This window comes from Chlamydotis macqueenii, chromosome 2 (assembly GCF_036417535.1).
Source record: "Chlamydotis macqueenii isolate bChlMac1 chromosome 2, bChlMac1.mat, whole genome shotgun sequence".
NCBI classification, from domain to species: domain Eukaryota; kingdom Metazoa; phylum Chordata; class Aves; order Otidiformes; family Otididae; genus Chlamydotis; species Chlamydotis macqueenii.
The window spans coordinates 40,766,943-40,793,342 of NC_141557.1; the positions used below are offsets into that span (position 1 = coordinate 40,766,943).

Sequence of the window (26,400 nt, forward strand, 5' to 3'; positions counted from 1 at the left end):
TATTACTGCAGCATTCAGAGGCTCCCCATAAGGCTCTCTTGTGTTAGGTGATCAACTACAAACAGAGCGAGCTTAATTCGTTCTTGCAACATTTGCCCAGTTCTTGTAAGGCTGAATCCTGGTAAGGAGACAGAAGGAGGACTTGTGTCCTCCCTGGATCATGGACACTGATGAGATCAGTGTACAAAGACTGCTCAGAACTAGAATTTCTTCTGGCATTTACTAAATCCCTGTACTACCCACGTGATACTCAACACATTATAAAGTTCCTTAGCTGACTCTCTATTCCAGAACTGCTTTCAGTCCTTTGCACTGATTTGGTGCAGAACAGCAGCACCTCACTGTCTTGGAGAGATATTGTATATGCACACACCTTGGTGTGTGCATATATAATGGGGAGTACAAATACGTGTACATACTCTCCATGTACTAATACAGAGCCAGAATATGCAAAGCTAGATTGTCTGCTATTTACAACATCACTTTAAAATTTTCCACAACAAAAAAATGTGATATGACACCTCATCACTTTTTCACAACACTTCTGTTTTTTCCATTAATATTTCACATTTCTACTCACTTGTGGTTTCAAACAGTTTACATTTTGCATAGCTTTTTTTTTTTTACCGCCTTCTTATTCCCTGTTCCAAGGATATCCCTCTGCACATTAGGAGCATGGTTTATGTAGATGTATCAACTTTTACTGGCTTAAGATGTCAGTAGGTTTAAAAATCATTCCTTTTAATCACAGTTCCATTTGGAAGGCGTTTGACTCGAAATAGGTGCACGAAATCCAGCTAACAACTCCACAAGCTTTTACTTTAACTACCAATAAAAACCAAAACAGGCAAATACAGGAGGAAAGGAAAACAGTAATCAACACCACTTCCCTTCCTCCATGCCCTGTGAACAGCCATTAAAACTGAAAGTATTACCTGTGACTGAAAAGTAATTACATATTTCTGTAATGCTCTGAACAGGTTCACACTGCAGCTGCCTGTCAGAACAACTTGCTATCATACACTTAGTTATATTATTTGACACAGTTGCTTCATTTTCTAGATAACACAGCACATGAATGTCAGCATCCTCACTAGCAATGAAAGAAATAAAAATATAAAACCTCCTTTTTTTTAACACCCCTTGCTCTTGGTAACATATTGAAAGACTTTCCTCTGCCTTTTGCTTATCTGGCGGATGCATAGAGAATCCATTTCCAGAATGCAGCAGCTTGAATCATGTTACATGGAAAAAGAGGAAATATTCACTCCTAAGAAACCTCGCTCCTTCTCTATCGATACATTTATTTAACTATGTAATTCAAAAATTCCCACCACCACATCCCAAAAACCAAGAATTTACTACAAAACTATGCATTTTATCAGCATATATTCTCATATTTCATTTTCAAACTGCAGAAAAGTTCTCCTTATAAGTGAAGATTTTAATTGACTGAGTAGTGAAAACTATACAGTCTGCTGAAAAATAATTACTTGTAAATTCCTTATAGGCAAAAGGAAGTTTCCAAATCTATGCAGGTATCTTATTTTGATTAAAAGAACAAATAGTGGCTTAGAAATAACAAAAAACAGTCAAATGTTGCACTCATTCTGCAATACTATCTCCTTTCCTTTTGGTGGTTTGACATACTGACCCACAGTATGTCTAGGATCTACTCTAAAATGCTGAGCATATTTGTTAAAAATTACCTCCAATTAACTTGAATATTTTACTGAAATGGAATGAAAAAATCTTACCTTATTAGAGCTTCATTTTCTGTTCTTTCACTGAAAAGAGTAAAGAAATCCATATTAAAGATCCATTTGGTAACCAGTAATTTCTGAACTTACTATTTTAGTTTCACTTCAATTAACACCAAAACTATGGGGTTCTTTTTACATAACTGAAATAGATTTCCATTATTTTGGAGAGTTACTCATTCTCAACACTCTAGGGTTGAGGCCTTTATTCATTTACTATCTTAAATAGCCGTTGTTTCTGAACAAACATTTCAAATGCTTTGAAAATATCAATACAAATAATTGATCTAGTCAATTCATCACCTAAACTGCAGGCAGATTAGCCACACTTTATAGGTTTATTTTCACTGCAAGTAGTATTTTATGACCTGTATTTGCATTGCTATTACTTTTATTTGACACGCGATATTTTCTATTGTAAGATGGGCTTGCATTGCAGTATGCCTATTCAAACACTGTCCCAGCCTGGAGGGGTTTTTTTAAAAGCAGCATTTTTCTGCTCCATCTCGAAACAAGTAGGGTCAGTGACAGTTGAAGAATGAAAGCACCAAGCCATGTCATTAAACATCTGCTTTAGCTAACCCCAAATGGCACAATTGCCAACAGCTTCCCAACGCACATCACAAAATCTGAAAAAAACAAATAAGCTTTAAGACTATTCTGAAAAAGCTCCGGCATGACTCAGAAACAATCAATGAATTTTGAAGCCTCCAAAATTATTAATTAACCTTTCACTTCATTGTGACTTTTGGTCAGTCCTTAAAAACCGAGGTGAACTATTTGCAGGCATCAGCATTATAATTGGGAATTGGATTCTGGTAACTCTGAAGTAAATGGGATTTTTTTTTTTTTCCCCACTAATATATGCAAGAATCATGCTTTATCTTATTTCATTTTCTAAATTAGCATAATACACAGCATGAAATAGAAAATAAAAAGCCAAGTCTAATAAAATCTGACAATTATTATTGGTATTTGTCGAAAAGCAGAGAAAATCATGCTGAGTCACAGGCAAAGCATCTCAACCTCCATCACTTTCTGTACACTTCATTAGCCATCAGTCAGTATGGTTAGAGATCTATGGATGAGGAGAAAACAAGGTGACCTTGTTCATCTTCGTCAAGGACAAATTTGATGCTTGGCCTCAGAGCATGTGATCAATGCAGCGGTTGAAGAGATGAATTCTCTGCTCTACAATGAAAATACTATGTTTTGGGGGACAGATGTGTTAATAACAGAGTTGTCTAGGAATGGCTGTGAATCTCTCAATCTGAGGGTAGCAAAGCTTAAGCCAATAGTAGAAGTGTCTCTTCCCTTAATTTAGAGTATGTTCACCTGGTATTTTAAGACAGACCTATAAAACGAGCCTATTTCAGAAACAAAACAGGTAAATTTAAAAAGATACATTCTTGAAGTGCAGAAATTCATTAAATTAAGCATCCATTTTGAGAAAAGGCATGAGATCTCATTTTTATGAATCAGCTCATCAGAGCTGCCATCTACAACGTCTGATTTACCACAGCTGAGTGAAGAATAACTACAAGATCATTTCACTACTTAGTAAAATACATAAAAACTCAGAAGTATCATTTTCTACAGCTCTGTCACCCATTAGAGGTAACTTAAGAAAGGTTTCCCATGCATCGCAGGCATCAAGGGACAGAACCAGGAGGTGCTGTATCACAGGACGCTACGCAGGGTTTCAGTAGGATTGAGTGGGATTTAATACAGCACGAGCCAAATCCTCCTTACGTTTCTCATGCAAAACACCCATTGAAGCTAACTGGAGTGCAACTGAGGACATATTATGTCTTTGATTCTTTATTACTCACCTGTCCCAATACTACAGTGGTCCACAACACAAAGTTTATGGGACCAGAATGGTGTTTTGTGGGCAGGGGAAGGAATATCTTACAGGATAGCCTGTTTTAACCACAAAGCAGGTATAGAGGCAAGCCTGAAGAAGATTAAAAGTCATCCTGGACTTGTGACAAGATCCACAGCTTTTGAAGGGAAGCGTTTCTATGCTAGAAACACTCACAGCACAGGCTGCGTTGAAGCATATTTAACTCATCCTACGTACTTTTAGAAGAAGAATGAAAGCTGACTTTGGCAGGGTTTATGACTCGCAGTTAAAAAAAAAATCTAGCATGCTTAAAGAAACAGTTTACATAACTTTACCTTATCTGATCTAGCTGTTGATAACAGGACAAGCTATAATGAGGGCCACGAGCACCTCCCATCATAGGTTCTGATGGGCCCTGCTGCCTGCCTAGCCCGATGGTCTCAGTAAACATTTGGCCAAGAGGACCACATCCTAGAGAAAGAAGGGCCCACTATTCTCCTCCATCAAGTAGCAGGAAGCTTCTCATCTTCAGATGACCTGGCTTCTATCCAAATGGAGATAACCTCCACTCCCGCGTGCCCAAAACCACACTGGGTAAGTGAAGCTCCAAGTGTTCAATGGTTCCTGTAGAAGACTTGTCAGGCCTCCCGCCTTATCTGTCTCTGAGCCCTTGGCAAAGAGCTTCATGTGGGCTTTCTGCTTTCACATAAAAGTATAACATTTCCCGTTAACTGCTTGCCCTGCTTTCATGCTTAATGATCTCCTTGCTTAGATGGAGGGAAAGATCTCAAAAACAACAACAACAACAAAGAACATTTTCATTGCAATATTCAGATGTGTCATATTTCTCAGTATATACCTCTTTATAGTGAAAACTGTGCTTGCTGCCTGTTACCAAATGCATTACCTTTGGATGCACTCTGGAGGGGTTCTAGCAGACTGCCCCAAGTGCACATCAATACAATTAAGTTAAGCTAAGCAGACAACTGTCCACACTCAGGGACAAAAGTCTCTGTCATTTCAACAAGGTATTTACCGTTATTCTTTCAATTTAGATACAAAAAAAAAAAAAAAGCCCATAAATCTTTTGCAAGCTCCATCTTTTTTCAGAACAACTCCTTATGAATCAGTTTTGTAAATACTAACACTAAAAAAACCTACTGACAGAGATTGTTTTAACAACGTACTTTGCCACTGAATGCTATTCTTGAGTTTTCTTAAAGAAGACTCACTACTGACTCCAGTTGAACCACAGAAAACTTATTACTGCCAAATTCATTAGACAGCAGAAGAGATGTAGATCCTTCTCCTCCTTCACCAGACTTGCTCCTGACTGCATGGAGTTGTACACATGTGCGTTCCTTTTTACTACAGTCATTATTATCTCATCTGTCTGTTGCAGGCTGCTTAGCAGAAATTGCAAAGCTGAAGATACAGCAGTGCATCTTACCATAAACCAAAACATGGGTTTGATCCCTATAATGAATACACCCAATTAGCTAAAAAAAATTTCTTTCCAAATGATTCAGCTCTTATCTGGTAGACAGCAGGAGAAAAGGCATCTAGATGCACTTCACAAAATTTAGATATAAACAACACATTCTGCCTAGGTCTTTGAACAGATACCACGTTCGGGATGAGGGCACTACTCTTCCTCTTATACATATACTATCATCCAACAATATCCCATTCAACCTGTTAAAAACTACTTTTAGGCTGAAACCCTTCACAGACCTCTTCAAAAAGAAACAACTAGGGGAAAAATTATTTAAAGTCTTCTAGACACATTCACCATTACCCCAGAATTTGCTTCAGTTTACTCTTGGAGGCCCTGCAGGATGCTCTGATGTTCAGAAGTCCGCGAGGAGACCGACTGAGCAAAGCAACTACCATTTCCTTTTTCATAAAACAACACAGAAAGCCAGCCAGGCCTGGAAAGGCCACTGAGTTCTCACTCCATTGGAACTGAGGAAGGAAAACGAAAGGGATGGGGACCAAGAATCCTGACCAGGAGACAAATTTGTTCCTAAAGCACTCCGGTAAGTTTGACTTTCAGTTCTGCTGTTTAGCAGCTCCCAGTAAGAACTAAAATGCATATCAGTGGGAAAAAAAAAAAAAAAAAAAAAAACCAAACTCAGGGGGAAAAAAAAAAATCTCGCTGACCGCAACAAAGTTCCTCCTCAAGATGCAAGGAACTCTGCTGGTACAGAAACGTAATTTAATTCTTCCTGCCCCACCAGTCTTGACTCAAAGCCATTTGATTTCACAGTTCCAGCACTTGCAGTAGTTCGCAAGTTGTGCCATGCACTTCGTAGAGTGAAAAGCCACAACTGCAGCACGCCAAAGTCTAAACTGTGACAGGCATTTTCATTTCTGAAACTCTACACAGCATGCCTGGGATTGTTTGGTGCTTCCTTAGGGAGACTCAGCCTCTGTGGGTGCGGGTAGGCTGCAGATACGCCTGTGTGCAGAGTTTAAACTTTGGGACCTACAGATGCATCCTGAGAATCTTTACGACCAGTAAAACACTAATTACAATTATCATGTGGGTATAAGCTCTCTGCAAGATAAAAAGCTAAAAGAAAGTCCATGTTTAGATTGGACAGCAAAGACAAGATTATAGCTGGAAGGCAGAAAATATATAAAATAGCTCCATATAAGGCATAGGTACAGATTAAAAATTAAGCATCGTTGCCAAAAAAACTGCATATAAACGCACCCACAGCTGTACATGCCTACATGTAACAGCCAACTGCAGGAGGAATATGTGGTCTGCATTCTGCCACCCCACCAGCATGACCAGTAACACAGCCATCACCTCACGTCTGCCCTTCTCCCCAAGGAAGTCCTGAGTGTGCAGGCATGTTCCTCTTCCTCCATCTGTCACTTATTACTGCTCTTAATGACTGGTTGTCATAGAAATAATAACATTCAATGATTTTTTGGAAGCTAGTCCTCCTCCTAGGTCTAACAAGTTTTACCTTTCAGCCAAGTAGCTTGACCTAACTGTCCTAGAGGCAGAACTAGGGAAGCAAATATTACCATTGCTACTGTTGAGTGTTTGTTGAGTTCATCCTAAAGAAGTAAAAACTCACAGTTGCTTTACTGGAAATGTTATGAATACGCTGTGCAGAAGCTATCATCTTCTCCACTAAATGGTGAGTTCACAGATGGTAATGTCCACAGCCCTGTTTTGCCAGCATTTCCATTACAAATCTCTATTTTAATGAAGAATTAACAAGATTAGAATACACTTTGGCTACTAGACCTTCAAGTTCTACTACAGTACATTTTACTTACATTATAAATGTTAATGTCACCATTTTGTTTGACTTTAAAAGGACAAAGATAAATGGATTTAGTTTTAAAATAAAAATTGTAACAAAAATAATTGTTTCAAATCCACAAACTTGTTTCTCCACTCTTTTTTTAAAAATTATATTATTTGTGCCATTAAAAGGAGACGCTAATGTACTATTCTAATATAGCAGTCCCATAAAATTGAAGAGGCCTCAGAAGATCTCAGAAAAAGGCAGCTATTCTCTTTGTGCATAACATAATAACATGCCCTAGAACCAATTCTTGTCTCCCTCTGAAGGATATTTAAGGTCATCATCTCTGTCAGGTCCAGCCCAGTGCCACCAAAAGTGCAACAATTCACATCTAAGTCAATGAGAAACCTTCTGTTCACCTTACAATTGGAACCTTTGCCTAAGATTACAAAAAGATTAGTCAATTACAAAAGGCACCAGGATGTTGAAAAGAAGCCTTCATACATACTTCTGAACCATCAATGTTCATCACTTTTCTGAGTATTGCCCAAAACTTCACAAAAAAACTAATAACAGTCAAATCTGAGGGGAACCTTCAAGCTTTAAATGCAACATATGAAGGTAGTGAAATGGAAAGTTTTGGGGACTTATATATCTTTATTCCACGTGTGTTTAACCATATACCGCAGTTATTGGTGGAAGTTACTACTTCTGAGATTTGTGGAGCAAACAGCACTCTAGAAGTTTCTCCTCTCCAGCTTACTGAACAGCAGCTCAGAGAGCAGACAAGCTGAGACGGTCAAAACAAGGTGAGACATTTCATTCTTAGCTTCAGACTGTTTTACACCAGATGCCTGATTTTAATCATTGTCCGTATGTCTGAGTAAGCATAAACTAAAGCAGAGATAAGACCTGAGCCTTCAAACGTTGTGTAAGTAAGCACATATTTTCTTGCTTATCATCACCCCACTGACAGGAGAATGATTATGGCTGTCTTAATTGCCCTTCGTTTGTCTTCTATGGGATGGCAGAATTAGAAAGGCTACCTTCAAGGACAAATCTACGTATTATTGCCATACAACATCCCCAGCCAGATAATGTCATTATTGGGTCCTGGAATAAAACACGACAGGCTTTGCTATGTTATCTTTTCCAGGGTGCCAGTCCCAACCCAACACATCCCAAAGCTTAAAGCCTAGCAGCCTCCACCAACTCATGATACACCCAGAACACATATTTTTTTCCCAATACTTTTTCCAGTAACTAAATTGGTGTCATGTTCTCCTTGAGATGGACACCTATCACACCTGCATGCTGGAATGCAGCTCACTTGGTAATTCCCACCAAAGATGAAAGCAAGAAAGTTACGTGAAAGCAAAGGTTTAACACATGGAGTCTCCACCCCTGGAGGTGTTAAAAAAAACACGTCCAGATGTGGCACTTTGGGACACGGTTTAGTATGCGTGGTGGTATTGTGTCGATGGTTGGACTTGATGATCTTCATAGTCTTTTCCAACCTTAATGATTCTATGATTCTGTGATCTAAGGAAGAAAAAAATTACAGCAAACTAGTCCACAGCACATTAACGGCTTTATCTTTGACTTTATGATTTTTTTTTTTGTCACATTTCTTTCTTCTGTTTTTTGCTACCTGTATGGCACATGCCTTCATTTAAGTCTCCTATATAGCACATGTCCTAGCAAATAAACCCAATGCAGTTCAGAACTATGGCCACAGACTGCATGACTTGCAAGAATATGTCCCTAAGCTCTGCATACATTTTGAAACCTATGAAATATACCCTAAGAATAAATAAAATTGAAATCTGCCATTTAAAAATCAGTGCAAAGCAAGCTTAGAAGGAGAGCAATTTCTTCTTATTTATGGCACAGTAAAGATTTTAAGGAGTATTGTAAAACACCTTCATATAATCATAGGCCAGCAATTCTGCTGGGAAGTGGTTTTCAAAAGGCAGTTTTGGTTGTTTACACAAGAAATAGACAATGCAACAGAAACAAGTATTTCTAAGAAGGGTTTTGGAAAATGTCTCCCTATGCCCAGTATATACAGCACATCTAAATTTTCACTGAAACACGCTTACGTTTAAGTAGACTCTACAGCTACCCAATTTCTCTTCATCATTTGTGGAGAGGTGGTAGAAAATGCCACTAGTGACAATGACATCATTTGCTAGCAATAACCAACTATGACTAAATTCAAAATATTGTTGAATCAAGATCTTCTGGCTAAGCTAACAGGATGAAAGCCTTAACAAATGATATTTGCTTTATTTTACGGTGCTAAGGTCAAGAACGCTGAAGCTCCAGGTTACTCTGAAGGGTGGAATTGGGCTAAACTCTGATTAAGAGACAAACTGACAGATTCAGACATTTGTTTAGTAAATACATTGTAATGTATCAAAACCAATCTGTTGCAATTGCCTTTTATGTTTATTTCTACTAAAAAAAAACCCAAAAACCTATCAAAGTACTCAAATACAAAACTGCAATCATGCACACTGAAAACTTCTGAATGCACGACTAGCAGGAAATCCTCATTTTCAGTGCTCCATTAAAAAAGCTTGATTTACATCTCTGTATTTTTAGAAAGCCAGTGGTATTTGCTTGTTCCCCCTCCCCCAGTATATCACAAATAATGCTCAGCTGCTGGGTTTATGAGGTATTTGCAGTTGTAACTCAACAGACAAATCCTTTGCTACAAATAGAGAACAAATAACGGGGATTTACAAAGCAGTAATTATACTGAGAGGGTTTATGCATAAGGATGTATTAAAAGAAATACTATATGCAAAATATTTTTTTTAAGAAATCCTCTGAGCATTATCATCACGTTAAGGGCCCTTTTATTGAGTTACCATAAAAGTGATTTTAAATACATGTCATCCCTAAAGGATGCCTGCAGTCCCTGCCAAGCTCTCCTACACAGGCTGAAGTTGGTAGCACATACCTGTTTTATGGTTAGCAAAGGATGATAAATTAGCAAAGCAAACTCTGAGCCCAAAGCAATAAGCCACACTAAATGCAGAGGATGTACTCCAGCAACCAGCCAAAGCATGTCAGCTGCTGCAAGCCTTGGCAGTGAAACGGAAGCAGAGACCAAAAGGCGGTGCCTGCCTGCAGGCCCCGCCAGCCACCGCTGAGCAGCCACGCAGTTGCAGGACGACCACAAGCAGGAGAACAACTGACCACTGAGCCCAGTCTGGCCACAGATCAGGCCACCAGCACGTGAATGGCAATGCATCAGTTGAGTAACACATCGCTGAGGGCAAAGACCACACTCTTGTCTTCGCGTTGGTCCATCTGGTCAAGAAAGGCACCTGGACACACAGAAGTGGGATGCCCCAACCCATGATGGATGCAGCCAGTATTCTGGATTTCCAGTTTCACCAGGAGCCTCCTGAGGACTGGTGCTCCCTCTTGCACGGCATTCCCCAGGAGGCCCACAGTTACAGTTGTGTCTGAGGATGCACTAAAGCAAACTGCCAGTCACCTTGTCCCAAGACTAGAAAAACGCAAAAGCAAGGATGACTTCAAGACTTTATCTGTACTAAAGAGAATGTCAGGTTTCACTTTGATACATTCCATGAACAGAATCTGGCTGAGAAATTATTTTACAATACGGTGCACGTTCTTTATTTAGTTATCAATGGCTACCACAATTTCTGTTCTTGTTAAGTCATGGAGATCTCTACATCTTCTCACAACAAAACTGGGAACGACAAACAAAGTCAAAATGTTTTGTATAAAGTTATCCTGAGATCCTTTTGATCCTACTGGCTTACTGTTGAAATAAAATGGGAGAATCTGACTGTTATTCAAGAAACCATAGTAAATAAAACTGGAATTACTTTCCCAAACCTCTTCTCTAAGATCAGTGATTCATTATAATAGTATAAATGTTGGAAATAATTAATTATTGGCAGGCAGTAGCATGCACAGTTATGTACTGGATTTTTAAGATTACCCTTCAGCATACCGAAATAGTTGCTAGTGCTATATATGATAAAAAATACACTACTTTATAATTAATTGCTCTGAGGGAGACAGGCACTAACATTAATTAGGTGGTCAAGAGAAATATAGATCCAGTGCAACAGACGTCAACATCCTGAGTAATAATTCTCTCATGTAGAACCTTTTTAAAAATAATTTTTAAAATTATAATGTCTTGAGTTCTGGCACAGATCCCTGAACCAGACAGGGCTGCAGGATGGCAGTGTGACAGGAACACACAGAGAGAAATGAAGTGGTATGAGGCACATGCAGCAAACCCATGGCGCAAGGGGGCTGAGTGGTCCTGATTTGACAGGAGGGAGGAATGGGTAGCATCACCTCCACCATCCTTCCATGTCAGCATACAGCTGGTGGTGAAAGAAGATGCTCAAAGCCTGCTAGTAGAGGAGAGGGGCAGAGAAGCAACCTGAAGAGAATACCCAGAGAGAAATTTTTTACAATGAGGGTGGTGGAACACTGGAACAGGTTGCTCAGAGAGGTGGTGGATGCCCTGACCCTGGAAACATTCAAGGCCAGGCTGGATGGGGCTCTGAGCAACCTGATCTGGCTGGAGATGTCCCTGCTCCTTGTAGGGGACCTTTAAAGGTCCCTTCCAACCCAAACTATTCTATGGTTCTATGATACGGGAGAGCGGCAGAAGTTCATAGTCTTCCAGCCTGATCACTCCGATGCAATATTAGACACAAAATAACCTACCTTCTCTTTTCTCTAATTCGTTCAGAAAAGGCTTTCATACATGTTTTGCTTCCTGGTTGTAAGGAAGGAATCTTTTTCTGCAAGCACATCAGAGGTACAATTTTACACAGCAACTGAATTGCAGCTAAGTTACAACGGGGTAAAAATCCGCATTTTTCATTTTACAAACCAAAAGAGCTTTTGTTGTATATAATATTTCAACTTTTTTTTTTTTTTTTAATTTCAGGCTCAATCTATGAGTTTCATATTTGGGATCGGTCATATGGACTACGTAATGGAAAAGCCCTATAACTTATCTGAATCATTATTTTATTTTGTTCTCCTGTGGCTCCAATTGTTCATCGTTAATTAGATCCAGCCATAACATCTCATTGTGCAAAAGGCATACTCTGTTTTAATCAAAATCTTGGACAGCATTTTGGATGGCATCTTAACAACTTGGACAGAATCTTCCGTGGTTTCCTCACCGATGAAGAATCAAAATGATTAACTATGAACACGTCTTCCACCGAATGCTGACAGTTATTATCAGGATATTTCGATGAACATTTGCCTGTTCCATGGAACCGCTTTAGATTTCCCCGCCTTTTTTATGTGGTTTCTTCACTCAAAACAATATGAACTGTAAACTTGTCACACGGAATGCATCCATGGTGAACTCCTAAATAATTTTGTAATTACTCATTTTGTCTTACGCTGAAAGTGATGCTGTAAACACAAAAGATGGCTGTGATAGTCTCATCTATTTAAAATCTGGTCTTTTTATTTATGATGTTCAAATTATTTTCTCCATTGTTTTAGCAGCAAAGAGCAATGGCCAGTGTTTGGTCCATGCTTATGGACCATCTTTGTAGATGTATTTTGGTGACAAGGTACTGATTCAGACTATCCTCACATGTGTTTACTGATGACAAAAATCTGAAAAATGTCTTCTTGGCAGGAATAAACACAGCACTCTGCTTTCTCCTATCAATACACAAATTCTCATTCAATGGCACTTTTCATTTTAGTGCTGCTGTTTTGAGAACCCTTGCTAGGTTTTACATTTCACTCCGTAAGATTTACTCCTTTCTTTTCTGTCTGACCACCCAGCAACGTCTTTCCTGCTGCCTCCCCTGCTACAGCCCCGAGGAACCACGGACTGAAAAACTGATGTTTGCTGTTGCCTCATCACCTGCTTGCAGCAGCTCCATCACCAAGTAAAAGCAAAAAAGGAGAAAAAGCCACTAAAATAGTTCAGCTCTGTAAGGCTTGCAAAGAGAAAATTATAATAAAGAATTCTGTTATCCAGCTAGAATTGTCTAGAGTTTAGGAAACTAAGATCACAACAGCTTATAGCTATGCAACTACACCATCTGCCTGACGGTAGCATACAAATCAGCAAAATCTAACATGCTGTCTAGCCATCAGTTATTCCTGCTTGCCTCCCCTTTGCAAGAATACAGGCAATAATGCAATTGTTTTATAATAAATTACATTATATCATAAATTATAATATCATCACATCACATTGTATTACATAATTACAGATAGATGTAAAAATGTGTTTGCTTTTAATCTTCTAACTTTTTCTAAATAATGAAAAGCTTTCAATCACAGTTTGACAGGAAATCTAATAAGCTATATTTGCACATCTGTGTGGTGATTTTGGATGCCTGGGCATTTCGCTGACAAACTGAAACGTCTTTAATGGAACCTTGTTTCCAGTAAGAACTAAATACCATATTTCAGATGTTATAGGTTATGCACTCCAAAATGGCCTTATGCCAAATTGTGAGTCACTTTCGAAAATTTAAGATCCTGTATCTCGTATCAAAAACCAGCAAAAAATAAATTCCTTAACTATTATCAGAGTAGCACCATAATTTGGAGAAAATGAAAAGCCCACTTTGGTTGGTTTCTTCCCTAAAAAAATGCCACAGCAAAGATTTTCAACTGACAAGTTTTAAAAAAAAACCCACACAAAAATAAGCCTCTTTCTTAAACTGGGGGGAGGGGGAAATCTTATTTTAGATTTCTCACAAATTAAAAAACTTCTGCCAGTATTTTAGAAGAAAAATCAAAACAGCAGTAACAAAAGCCTGTCTACTTTTTGATATGGTTGTATGTGTGCCACATCAGCCCATTTCAAGCGCTATGCCTCCAGGAGTTTAAACCAAAAGTATCATATTTCTACGATGGAATATAAATGCTAATGGTCAAAATCCAAAAAACTTTACCCAGCAAAAATATCGTAAGTAGCAGTCCCTGCACAAGGCTTGAAGAATCGACATTTCAAAACTCTTAAATTCTGCCTCGCCCTGAATTGATGTACAATTGCTCCTGTCGCACAGCACAAAATTCTGCATTCATGTGAAAAGATACTGAAAAGTAGAGACTGGTGGGATAGCAGCCTGACTCCTTGCCGCACAACTTTCATATTAATAATTCCTAGCAAGTTCTGGAAAGTAACTGACAGATACAGACTTTCTGAAAAAAAAAAAATAAATAAATTCAACATAGCTGAAATTGTGTTGCTTTACGCTACAGCACAGAAGACAGCAGCTCTATATGCCAGCACAGCAGGGAAAAACTCAATTGCTTTTAACAGGCGAGCATTTAGTGCAACTAGTGTAATCTGCAGTGAAGTTTTCCCCTGCCTATCATGTAAGCTGAAAGCTAAACTTTCGCTTTTGTACAGCATATTGCCTGTCCCCAACACAGTGCCTTATCAGCTTTCTCTCCATTTTTAAGACATTTTAGTAGCAAAAGAAGGTGCACTTATCAGATTCTTGAGATTCCTTCTACAACTCCTGTTTTCTTCTGTTCTGTTTATGTTGCCACGCAGATATCAATTCAGACAGGCTTCGAGAGGAAACATTATTTGTTTAGTTAGCATGGCTCATAGTCCACTAACAACCTCTCTGAGAAGTTTAACTCTCCACAGAAAAGAATTTAAAAGGTAAAGAAAAATCCAGGAAATTCCACAAAGAAAAGCTAGGATTTCAAAAAATCAAGGACAGTCAATCCATTTTACCAGTGTCATTCACTAACACTTCTTATTCTGAATTTTGGGAAAAAAAGTGAAAAAGCAAGGACATGGGTAGTAGAGACATCACCAGTTTCATAACCCAGGTGTCATAGAGAATGTGAGAATATCCATGCTCGTAGCAGCAATTATCCTTGAAAATATTTTCAAAATGGCATTCAGAAGCAGGCTTAGACCAAGAACTGTCAGCATAAAGAGCGAAACTCATAACGACAGACCTGCTCTGGTAAAACACCAGTTTATAACCCCAAGATACTTAAATTAACAGCTAATTCTTTCCCAGGCTTCCTGTCCATTTATCTACTGTCACCCATCTCAGTGCTGCCACTGGGTAAAGCTGGTATATTCATCCCGACCCTTCCAAGATAGCCAGCTCTGATCGACTGACTTGTTTTTAATGTGTTTTGATAGACAAATACAACTCTCTAAGTGCCAACAAGTCTGCCTATTTAGGGTTCAGTACTCAAAGAAATGAGTAATTAAAATCTAGAGATTTTGCAAGACAAAGTTCATAAGGGCTGGAAATACAGCACACAGCATCAAGAGACCTCATCAGCCAGACATCTGAGTACCAGAAGGAGACACAAGGCAGAAAAGAAATCAAATGTTCAAAAACAACGTACAAAATTGATTAGGCAACACTGGAAGAATGAGTCTTAGAGGAGACACTTTATTGTGTATATATGCCAAACATGTTTACGATTTCTTGTAACAGACCTATCTTGCATTCTCCTGATAGGAACAGATAGTTCATGCCATGCCTGCCTTCCCACACTGCGTATCTCACAATAAACAACGCTGCCTGTGCTGGACAGAACGTCCCTTCCAGGTACGCAGCGCCTCCTGAAAGGCTACTAAAACCACCCGACGCCGATGCTTTCAAAGCCAGATGGCTAGCAGCAATCTCTGATTGTCCCAATCTGAGGCACAAGCATACAGCACAGAGGCAAAGTTGGCATGGCACCAGGCTACCCACGGGTGCCAGAGAGACGCTGACCACGCGTTCAGCTCCGCAGACCGGGATGCTGCCTGGAAGTCTCGCTCTCAAAGAAGAACAACACATCTGCTGAACCACACCACTGATGCTACCACGTGCATCTGATGGAAAGCCACCTCTGCATGAAACCTTCTGGTGGGAGCCCTGGGCTGGATGTAAGGCAGTGGCAGCCACATCATTACCTCACTTAGCTGCCCGGGGTGGCTTACCTAGGCGATACCAATGCCCAGCTCTCCCCCGACACAAACCCCTCCCGGAGACAGAGCAGAGCACATCTGTGAGCTCCCCAAGGGCAGGATGGAAGGACACTTTGGAAAAGCACCACACAAGGAGGAACATAAATCCATGAAACTGCTAAAAAACTCATTCAGAAACCTCACGATGCTCATGGAGGGAGCAGTGACCGGAATTTCAGATATAAAATATACCATATACCCCTATATCAGAAAATGTTCTCTGTCTTCCATCAAGACTGTGCGCAGGGGCTGTGAGGACGGCCTGTGCCTACCGGCTGGAGAGGACTGCGAAACCAGCAACAGCCAATGTTTCTGCCCCTTTTTCAGAAAATAGATGCTGAATGAGACAAGCAACAATAAGCCCAACAATCTTAAGCTGTCTTAGTGCAAATGGGAATTTTTTTTTCCTCATTACAGCACAAAAAAAACCATGGAGGGGTTGTATTTCCATCTTGTTTTCTTTGGGTTTGCTTTCTTCTTTTATTTCAGACAGATCTCAAGCTGGTAAGGCTGAGAGCAATCTCGTATTTACCCGGCAGATCCCTAGCTGTGGGGTAGGTCCTCACATCACAGTAGCTCTACTAACATTTTTTTCCTCTAATTATTTTCACCCAGCTTTCTCTTCTCCAGGACAAAAAGCATGGAAGGGTTTCAAAGGCTCAACTGGGATACCTCCTCCTAAAATGAATTATCCAGAAAAACTGCAAATCAGAACTAATAAAGCCTTGAGTCTTTTCTACATAGGCTCTGTGAGTCCTATAAGCAGAGGAGAGTTTTTCATTTACCAGGCAGCAGAAAGGGAAGGGCTTTCCATCAGGTGATTTTGAAATTCTTGGTCAAAGGTTAACTCGGTCTTTAACTTCAAAGTACAGAAAATCTTGGAGGCTGAAAGAATACAGGGGTAAGGGCTGCCCTGAAAGTAAAACTTTGGGGGGATGTTACCAACCTGAAACCAGGCGATGAAGGCACCTAAATCTGCCTCCCGTACTACACCTCTCCTCACTCTTGGTTTCACAGACAGGCCCTAAGAAGTCAAAAGGCAAAGTCCATTTCAGAAAGTTTAAAATAGAATCACACTTTTGGGGGCTGGCAGCACCGAAGGAGGAAAGACAGTTTGCTTCTGCTTCGATTACATTTTTTCATGATGTTACTGGATATTTTAAAATATGGTACTCATTCATGGCAGGGTGCAGCACCCGCAGGGCAATGAGTAATGGTTTTACTCTTGCTTCGGTACTGGCAGCAGCATGTTGGACTGGAAAATGAACCTCTATTTCCTATCTATTTTTATAATCAGTTTATCTATAATCTGCTTAATTCTTACCCCTGTATGCACGATAGAACCAAAACATTTAAGTCTCAGTACCACACTGCAATGCATTCACAACGCTGCCATTGACTCAGACAGCTAACCGGCGACATCGACTTCTAACTGAGGACAGCATTTGGCCCCAAACGGTACGTCTGTAGTCAATGTGAAAAATTCAGGAGCTAAATCTTTTATCTTCTTTTATAAATAGGAGACAAAATGAGAGAGTCATCCCTTAGTCAGCCAGGGAATGATTCAAAATCTCAACCTAGAATATCGTTTTAAGAAAAGTAACTGGTAATAGAGACAAAGTATATTTTCTCCTCATAACAGAAAAAGAGTAGGATCAAATTATTTTATGCCAATTTTTGGGCTTCATTAACTGAAAAAGTATAAAATACCTACCAAACATAGTAGTAAGGTATCAGATACAAAACAGAAATCTGCAGTTGCTATACACCCATGTATATTTTGCTGCAGCCCTGAAGTCATACATGTTATTGAGTTCTGGTTTATTTGCAAGCTTCCCTGTTTCTCTAAACACAAACATTATTTTTGGTACTCCGTAACCAGCTCTATATTATGAGGTGATTTTAGCTGTGGGGCTGACAGCTGGCAGGAACTTGAGAATTGAAGGGTCTCTCACTAACTGATACACACAAAGCTCTGTACTAGCTCTCACAAGATGCACTGTTTACTAAAGATGATTACCCATGAGTAAATAATGAGTCATGATATCCCTAAAAAAGCAAACACAGAGAGTTAAAGAATAATTTCTAATGTGGGTAAACAGACAGCACTGAAAATCGAATCACTTACACATGTTTTTTCCTAATAAAGTGTTAAATATTAGAAAAGCTACAGAAAATAGCCAAAATCAGATAAAAATATGTTAGAAGATCTTAGAAAGACTGTATCTCTTTTCATCCAACTGTAAAGCACCATTTGCAGACATTCAAACAGGTAAATACAGTCTCAAATATATGCAGGAACAAATGGAAGAGAGATTTTCGTTTGGATGACACAACACAAACACGCCAGGGTAATTTTGTCGTTCTTGATGGGCTGCTACACAATCCTTATAAACAATGCAGAGCATTGAAACCCTACATACTGGTAATCAGGCAGCAAAGCAGCACTGCAAACCTAACACTGTAATTATAACATGCAAGTAAACTGCTCATTTTTACCACACATTATCAGGTGACTTCCTAGCACTCTGAGAATTTACTGCTAGAGAATTCATCTCCAGATGATTGCTGATGCTGGTGAAATACTCTCCCTTTCATCATTGCTATTTCCATATGTATCTTATTTCTGATGCTACCTTATACATTTCTAAGTTCACCATCAGGCTCCAAAAGTTCCTCTGGGGAGTCTGATGGCAGAATGAAGATTATGAAAAACACTCTTGTATCATGTCCATCCAAAATACCATTCATCTGTGTGGACCTTGCCTACAACAGTTTGCTCCCAGCTGTTCTGCACAGCCTCCCAGACACTGAAAAGCTCATCAGCAGTTTTAAAAGAAAAATTAAATGGAAGCCAGCGATCCTTCTGACATGTCAGCAGGCGAGAGGGGTGGCTCTGGGGTGACAGCAAGGGTTAAAGACCATAAACATACTCTGCTGTAACTGTGCTTTTTCATACAAACTTCTGAAACGTTCACTTGAAAGGACTAAAGCAGAAAACAACCTGCAGTCTAAAAAAAAAAAGTATTTAAGGACAATCAAATTTAAGGACAATAAGGAATTATGTGAAGATAGGAAAAAACATGCACCTAACCTGCTTTCTTTGTGAACACTGCTGTGTTAGAAAAAGATGTAGACTGAAAGTTGAAATTGATGTTGTCCAAATGTTAGGACTATCGCCCTTTACTTGACATGCTACATTCTGAAATTGAGGAAGCCAATATATACTTGAAAACTCCGTGAGGATGAAATAGTCACGTTAGATTTCTTTAGGAAGTTGGGACAAGCACTGAAGTTTTTACCATGACATCTCCATTGAAGGTTGGGTATGGCCACCGCATTTTGGAAACTGCTGCCCAGGTGGGGCATCCAGTAACAAGGGGAACATATACCAAACCTGGGAGTTCTGACATGGAGACAGAGGTGCTTTTCCCCCTTTCTTCCCTGTGTACTTCTAGCACATTGGTCTTGAAATGTAATCTCTCAGGCTTTGACCAATCTACAACCACCACATAGTTTTTCACAGTTCAGTTTTTTGGGATTATGTGACTTTAAATCACAAGTTTCTAAAAAAATTGTCTTAACATTTTAAATAGCATTTTTTAAGAGAAGAACCAGACAACAAGTGAGATGGCTAACCACAGAACCTGTCCTACAAGTTTATTAAATTACAGACACTTACACTTCTGAATCAGGGTCACAAGTGCACCTAACCTGGGATTCTACTAGGTACTCCTCTTTTTGGGGGCTGACTGATGATTGCTAAGATCACTGAAAAGGCACGGAGTAGCTTTAGACACCAACAATCATAATACAAAAGATGACACTTCTTCCCCAACAATCCTCAAAACTTAAAACACTACCATAAAGAAAAGGAAAAGGGAGAAAAGATGAGTGCAATCGGAGCACTTCAACTAGAATAAAGACCCCTTTAGGACACTTTCGCTGCCAGTCTAAAGCTTAAAGGGAAAATGAAATAAAATCTAAAATGTCACAGGCCACTTACAAGATCATATACGCCTACATTAGGGAAACACAACAGAATTCTATTTTTGCTGTATTTTGCTTAATATTATTGAAAACGTCTAACTGAGAAAAAGTATTAACACTAAAAACGGGAAATACTTAAACGTGAGTATTCTCCTTTTTTCTTTTCATGATGTAAATGGTCCATATTCTCACTGTTGTTATATTAGAGTTAAACGAGGTCAAAGGTATTATTTAGTGTTTAAAATCAGAACATGTCACAACTACCAGAAAAAGATTATACAAGAGGAGACTGTGGTAGCTGCCTAACCCTCGTTCTACCGAAGTCCTATCATTCCATACCATATGGCTGCTGGTGCTTTACACAACTGAGATGCCTATCGATCACTTCCAAGGTGGTAACACCACCACACACAGACCAGCATCTTAGATCCATCCCTTCTACTAAGTAGATCCCTTTGTTAAAATTAAAAAAAAAAAACACTTTAACTTTTTACAGTTATCTTTTATGACTATTTTAATACGTAGGCAGACACCTTGCAGTCTTTGCTAATGTCACTTTCCTTTCACTTCCTCTATAATTTTTCCAACTCCTCCCTGAACTCTCTTCTGTTTAATCTCTTCTGGTTAGAAAAAAAAAAAAAACAGTAAATAAGAAGGGGTACACAAAAGGGAACGCAGTGTTCTAGAACTGGGCTTACGTGAGCCATAGGAAAACGGTAAAAAGCTGAGAAGAGCTGGAATTGCCATAGCGTGATGTCACGACCTCTGTTTACAGCCACAAATTATATCAGCAAAGCGACAGTGTTCTGCACGACCCTGTATTGCTTAATTTTTTTCTCTCCTTTTTAATTATTACTGTGCCTGTCTTTGCTTTTCCGATTCTAGTTATCTCCTCCAGTTTGATAACGGTCTAACAAAACATGTATTTCTCCTACATGTCCAAGCAGAAGACCCAATTTTACTGTCAACACAGGCAGATCAAAGTAACTAACCTGTTATGGGAACATCACAGCCAACACCCTAATAACGACCCAATTTCTTATGTTAACCATAGCGATAAAATTATTCTTAATTAACAATGGGTAATTCAGCAGAGACATAACTTGAAGGTAAGTGTTAGCAGAAAATGAAATTTATTGACTCAAAAATATAATGCATTTACTACCAGAAATTCATCTACTGATCTACAAAATGTTCAAAAGATACAAAAATGTGTGCTATGCTGCACACTCAGAGATAACAAGAGTGCAGCATCTTAATTCAGTAGGTTTCATGTATTTGTTGAATTACATAATGTTGATTAGCAGAGTTTAGCTTGGATTAAAAAGGGAAGGGCATTAATCGCTTTAAATATTAACACCACTGGCTAACTGACATATACAGGTATAAGGACTCTTACACTGAGTTTTCACAAACTTTCGCTGAATTTTTCACAAAGACATCAGCAAACAAGAAATACAACAAAATTCACCAACGAGATTCTGCATTACATCAGAAAAAAAAAAAATCTATGAGATGTAGCAAAAGTCTGAAGAAAAACAAACAAGAGCACGGTATAAATGTAATCCCTAAATCAATATATTAAGCTTGCCATACATACAGATGCAGATGGCTGGGTATATGGATTCCAAATTTAGTACTGTAGATAAAATTATTTCCATCTTAAAAACATACTGTAAGCAGATCATTTTGCTCACAAAACTGCTGGACTTTGGAAAATAGCAAGCTTGTATCATCTAACCTTTATTTTTGCCTTTCTCATTTCTCCAGCAGTAATAACCACTGAAGGCAATTTCATACTAAGTTTCATTTTGGAGTCCCAACCCCTGATTTCAAACATTGCAGGAAGACGTGTATTTATTAAATATAGATAATGTTGACTGAATTTCAAAAATAATTGTTGGGGTCATAACTTTTTCTTTCTGACATACGACTTCTGGGCACTACTTAAGGTCATAATCTGCCTTCGATACTCACTGAGATTTTTTTCACATGGAAACAAGACAGTCATTCCACCCCTTTCATATTATTAAAAAGGTAGCTCATTCACTAGTTGGAACATTATTGAAGAAAACACACCCAAGTAAATTAACAGTAAAGTATCACAAAGACTGCCGGTATCTGCTGGCTAATAACCCAGTAGCTCAGATTTGCTATGCTGATACAGTATATAAAAGGAGAAACACCAGACATCATTTTTTCTGACCCAAAACCTATCCATCCAAAACCACAAAAAAACATGCAACAAACATGAATCCCCAAAGATTATTCTCAAGACAGAGAAGCTCAGTAAAAGCAAGTGTTGAACGGTGACTTCTGATCTGCCCATCTGCTTTTCCCACTTAGCCGTGCTCTCCAGATGGGAAAACAGGTGAGGTCTTGAATTACTCATATGTCGCTCCATAGTTTTGCCCACACCCTTCTTCCTGTTACACCATCACCTAAGTGTTGTGAAATTTGGATCTCCTAACAGAGATTGCAGCTCCTAACCTTCACACGGCAGTAGGTAAAGCTTAGTCCTATTCTACCCCATGCCTTGCAACATCTGCCAGGTTGAATCCCTCAAATTCTTCCTGCCTGCTGCTCTGTCTGGGTTGAAATACCTGTTCTCTTAAAGAAGAAAAAATGACACTGAGGTTTCCACAATCCTAATTTGCAAATTGTTTCAAGCTCTTTTAGATTAGATTACTTTCCAAAGCAAACATGGTAATGCTACACTACTCTCGTTTCCCAAACACAGACTGGCTTAGGGCTGCGCGGGGCACGCAACGCATTGGCTCCCTTCAGCTGCCCACGTTCAAAAATGGCTTTCAGTGACTTCAGGAGATCTTTGCAGAAGTATGGGATGTTCCACTCACCCAAATCTATCTAAAGGAGCAAGACCTAAAGAAATATTCACAAGATTAGGCATGATGTATCAGGAAACCCTTAGCAACAAAACATTAAAAAAAAAAAAGTCAGACTGTAGACTTGATCTTGTAGATCTGCACTTAGGAGTGGTAAAGGTCTGCCTCTAAATATCTTTCTTGCACCATCAATTCATTGATTCAGCTGCAGACTTACGATGATCAAAATGGACTATGGCTGTATCTACACAAACATGTTTTGAAGAGATGGAGCTCAAGTTATAACTTGGCTTGGAGTTGAACTTCACAAAGGGGAGACCAAGCTTTTCGTCTTGCTCCACGCTATGCTTGCCCGGACAGTGAGCAATATCCTGTCAGCAATCCACTTCCCCTTTGCCTTCTATCTCCAAGGTAAATTGCTGACAAGCCTTCCTGCTACCCCTCATAAGCTGAGGAAATAAAATACGTTTAAAAAATAAAAATTGAGAAATAGAAAGCTTTTTGAAAAAAGGCAGCCTGCAGTGTCATTGCAAAACATGGGTTAAACCGATGTGAACTGATATTACGGGCACGAATTTTCAGCCGCCGTTTGCGGATGAGCTTGGGCTACGAGCAAAGGTAAGGCGATGTCTGGTACATGCCTTGGCTGCCAGCCAGCGGCCACACCGGTCCCCACGGGGCCGCCTCGGGAGTGGGCGTAGGAGGAACGGGAGAGGGAAGGTTGTCTGCCTAAGTTCAGGGTTTGTGGTTGCAATTCCACTACTTTCTTGCTTTCGGAACTTGGGTTTCTTGCTGGAGAGATACCTTAACTCAAGAAAGAGATCTCTGGAAAAGCTCTGGGAGCCAAACTGGGCAGTAAAGGTCAAAAGAGAGGGGAGGGCAAGGGTTCACAGAATAGTTTGCTTATGCAAATTTGACTTTTTACATTTAGATTCCTGTGAGCAAAGCATGCTCCGAAAATGACTCCTAAACAGCAGCCAAGTCCTGGCTACTTTTTATTGCCTTTGATGTTCGTATGACTCTATCTGTAGGATCAAAGGCAATGATCCTGAGCATTGGCCCCTTACGTGCAAAGGTGAGAGCACAAATTCTGGTTCTGATTTTTAAGTAACCCCACAATTTCAATGTGTGCATGGAAAACGCATATAGGGCACTTTTTAAAGTTACAAAGCAGCTTAAGTTGTCTGCGTAGACAGAAGTAATAAGATTTGTTGTTATTTTGGTATGAATTAATAATATTTTTATTGACTCCCCTAAATTTATTATGGGCGAGCCTGGCAGACCAGCTTATTTTTAAAGTGTGAACCACACTTCCCATTAAATTAATCTATCTTAAATTATTTCTTATTTCTCTCATGTCTAATCAAGTGAACTGCAATTCCCCCTATCAGACTGCCCATCTCAAGATGAACTTTTTCAGCAAGTTTCAGTCACAGAATGGCTAAGACTGGAAGGTACCTCTGGAGACCATCTAGTCTACCCCCCTGCTCAAGGAGGGTCACCTGCAGCAGGTTGCCCAGGACTGTGCCCACCTGGGTTTTTGGTATCTCCAAGGATGGAGACACCACAGCCTCTCTGGGCAACCTGTGCTGGCGTTCAACCAGTCAAAATGGTCTTGTTACTTCTGTGGAAGTAGCCAAAGGAAATGTCGGGGGTTTTGTAATTTTTTTTTCCCTACATGCAAAAATTTAGACTCTTTTTCTTTCAGCTACTTGAGTTCTCCTATTCCTTGGAACAGAACCTGTAATTTGGCAAGCAAGGCCCTTATTACAAGAATAAACCCTGGCTGTCCCTGTGAAAATCTAGTCAGAAGGGGAGAATGGAGGCAAGGGGCTTGCTTATGCTTATTTGTGCTCCACAAAAATTTTTATAGTATTCATTAAAAAAAAAAAAACTTGTTTCATTCACATTCTTGAATTTACCAGCTATCAGGTATTTCAGATGATCTGAAGCCATCTGAAAACAGAAGGAAGCACGTTATATACACATACGTGTCTCCATATACATAGCTCCACACCAGGTAACAGGCACTTTAGAGAAGCCAGTGCAGAGCCTAAAGGCCAGAGCTATGGTCCTGGATGCAGAAACACATACGGCCAGGTCTGCCCTCTCTTCCAGGACAGCCTGGTGAGCCCTACAGAAGTCCAGCTCCTTGCCAGCCAGCTGGCCACAGTGCCTGCCCCATGCCCCTCGGACTGCCATCCAGCAAACAGAGATGGACAGAGGCCAAAGGAAGAGAGGTCAAAGGAGAGCAGCTGCCTGGCACATTAGCTTTTGGTCTGGGGCAGCCTGGGGTGTCTTCTCCTCCTCCAGTCATCATACCAGAACTGTGACCTGGACGGGCTGGCAAGGCTCCACTCACTCTACATCCTCTGTTTTGGAGCTATGAAAGCACCTCACCAACAGACGCCAACAAGGGCACTCTCAAAGCTTGGCCGCTGGGCACTAACGCCTTCTGTCTCTCATGAAGAAGGCAAAACAAGGGCTCAGTAGTGAAGAATTTATCATGAGACAGGTGGTGAGAAATGCTGAAACATTCCGCGACCACAGCTGACAGGTTTGATGACAACCAGGTTTGACCACAAACGATGAACCCTGCCAGCACTCAGAGCTGTGCCGAAAAAGGAGGGCTGAAGGCAAACACCTGTAGGTCCATGTAAGAAACAGGCACCTCCATGCATAGGCCTCTTCAAGGAAACAAAACATCTCTAGCATCCCCATCCTATTTCTGGCAAGAGAAAAGTGTGAAGTATCTGGTGCAGGGGACTTTGGGGCGAGGAAGGAAGAGAGCTGAATAGTTTACAACAGTTGAATGCTAAGCTGGATACCTTTCTGGTGCAGAGCTAAGTGATTTTTAACTCAAAATTCACAATAACCAGTGACAAATTACAGCTACATGTGTACAATTTACAGGCATAGACCACAGGCTCCCCATACTCTATGTAACCAAAGGCATTCCCCGGGATCGGATGTTCAGAAGTTTCATAGTTTCAAATAAACTTAACAGGGGCCATAATTTTCAAACACGACTATTACTGCATAACGCTGGGCACCCTGAAACATGAAGCAGTACCATCCGAGGACTCTAAACCTTGGTTTATCTGCATATACTCAGAGATATCTGAATTAAGGCTGCATAATCAACCTTAATTGCGGTATTTATTTTCCTTATAGCCTTAATAATCAAACAACTTACGCAGTTAAACAGTTGATCCAAGTCCTCTGGCCCAGAGGACTGTTTTATTCTGGTCACACAGAGCACTTCAGTGAATCAAATCATTTCAGTAAGTCACATCGGTGAAACCGGTACAATATAAAATACAGGCAGTTCAATGCTGCACAGGAAGTACTCTGTGTTCCAGACATAATTGGCTCCATACTTGTAGAAATAAAATTATACTTTAATATTTAATGGAAGTAATTATTTCACTTTAAAAGTGAAATTTGTGGCCAGTATTTTATAGGTTAATACTCTTTTAGTGAGTATGTGCATGGGCATGTATATTCTGGATTTACACGGATACAACTCTACAGAATCTTTCCCTGTTTGTCTCACTGGATAATGTGTTTCATCTTATATTATTTAGGAGAATAAATGCAAAATGGAAAGTAACATGCCTAACTTAAGAAGGCTCCATATAAACCCTTCGACTTCCTGAAGCCATGATCAAAGTTATTCTAAGCCTTATACAGA

At 39.7% G+C, this 26,400-nt stretch overlaps 1 protein-coding gene across 4 annotated transcripts in view; it reads right to left on the bottom strand.

Moving 5' to 3' along the window:
- The window catches only part of THRB (thyroid hormone receptor beta), a 160,859-nt gene that overhangs the window by 128,596 nt on the left and 5,863 nt on the right, over positions 1-26,400 (bottom strand). For 2 of the 4 annotated variants that reach the window (XM_086742675.1, XM_086742676.1), the window contains exon 2: positions 1,758-1,787. The exons of the other annotated variants lie outside the window; for them this stretch is intronic. The gene's annotated coding sequence lies outside the window, so the exon portion shown is untranslated. The remainder of the gene's footprint in view (positions 1-1,757; positions 1,788-26,400) is intronic. 4 annotated transcript variants of the gene reach the window in all.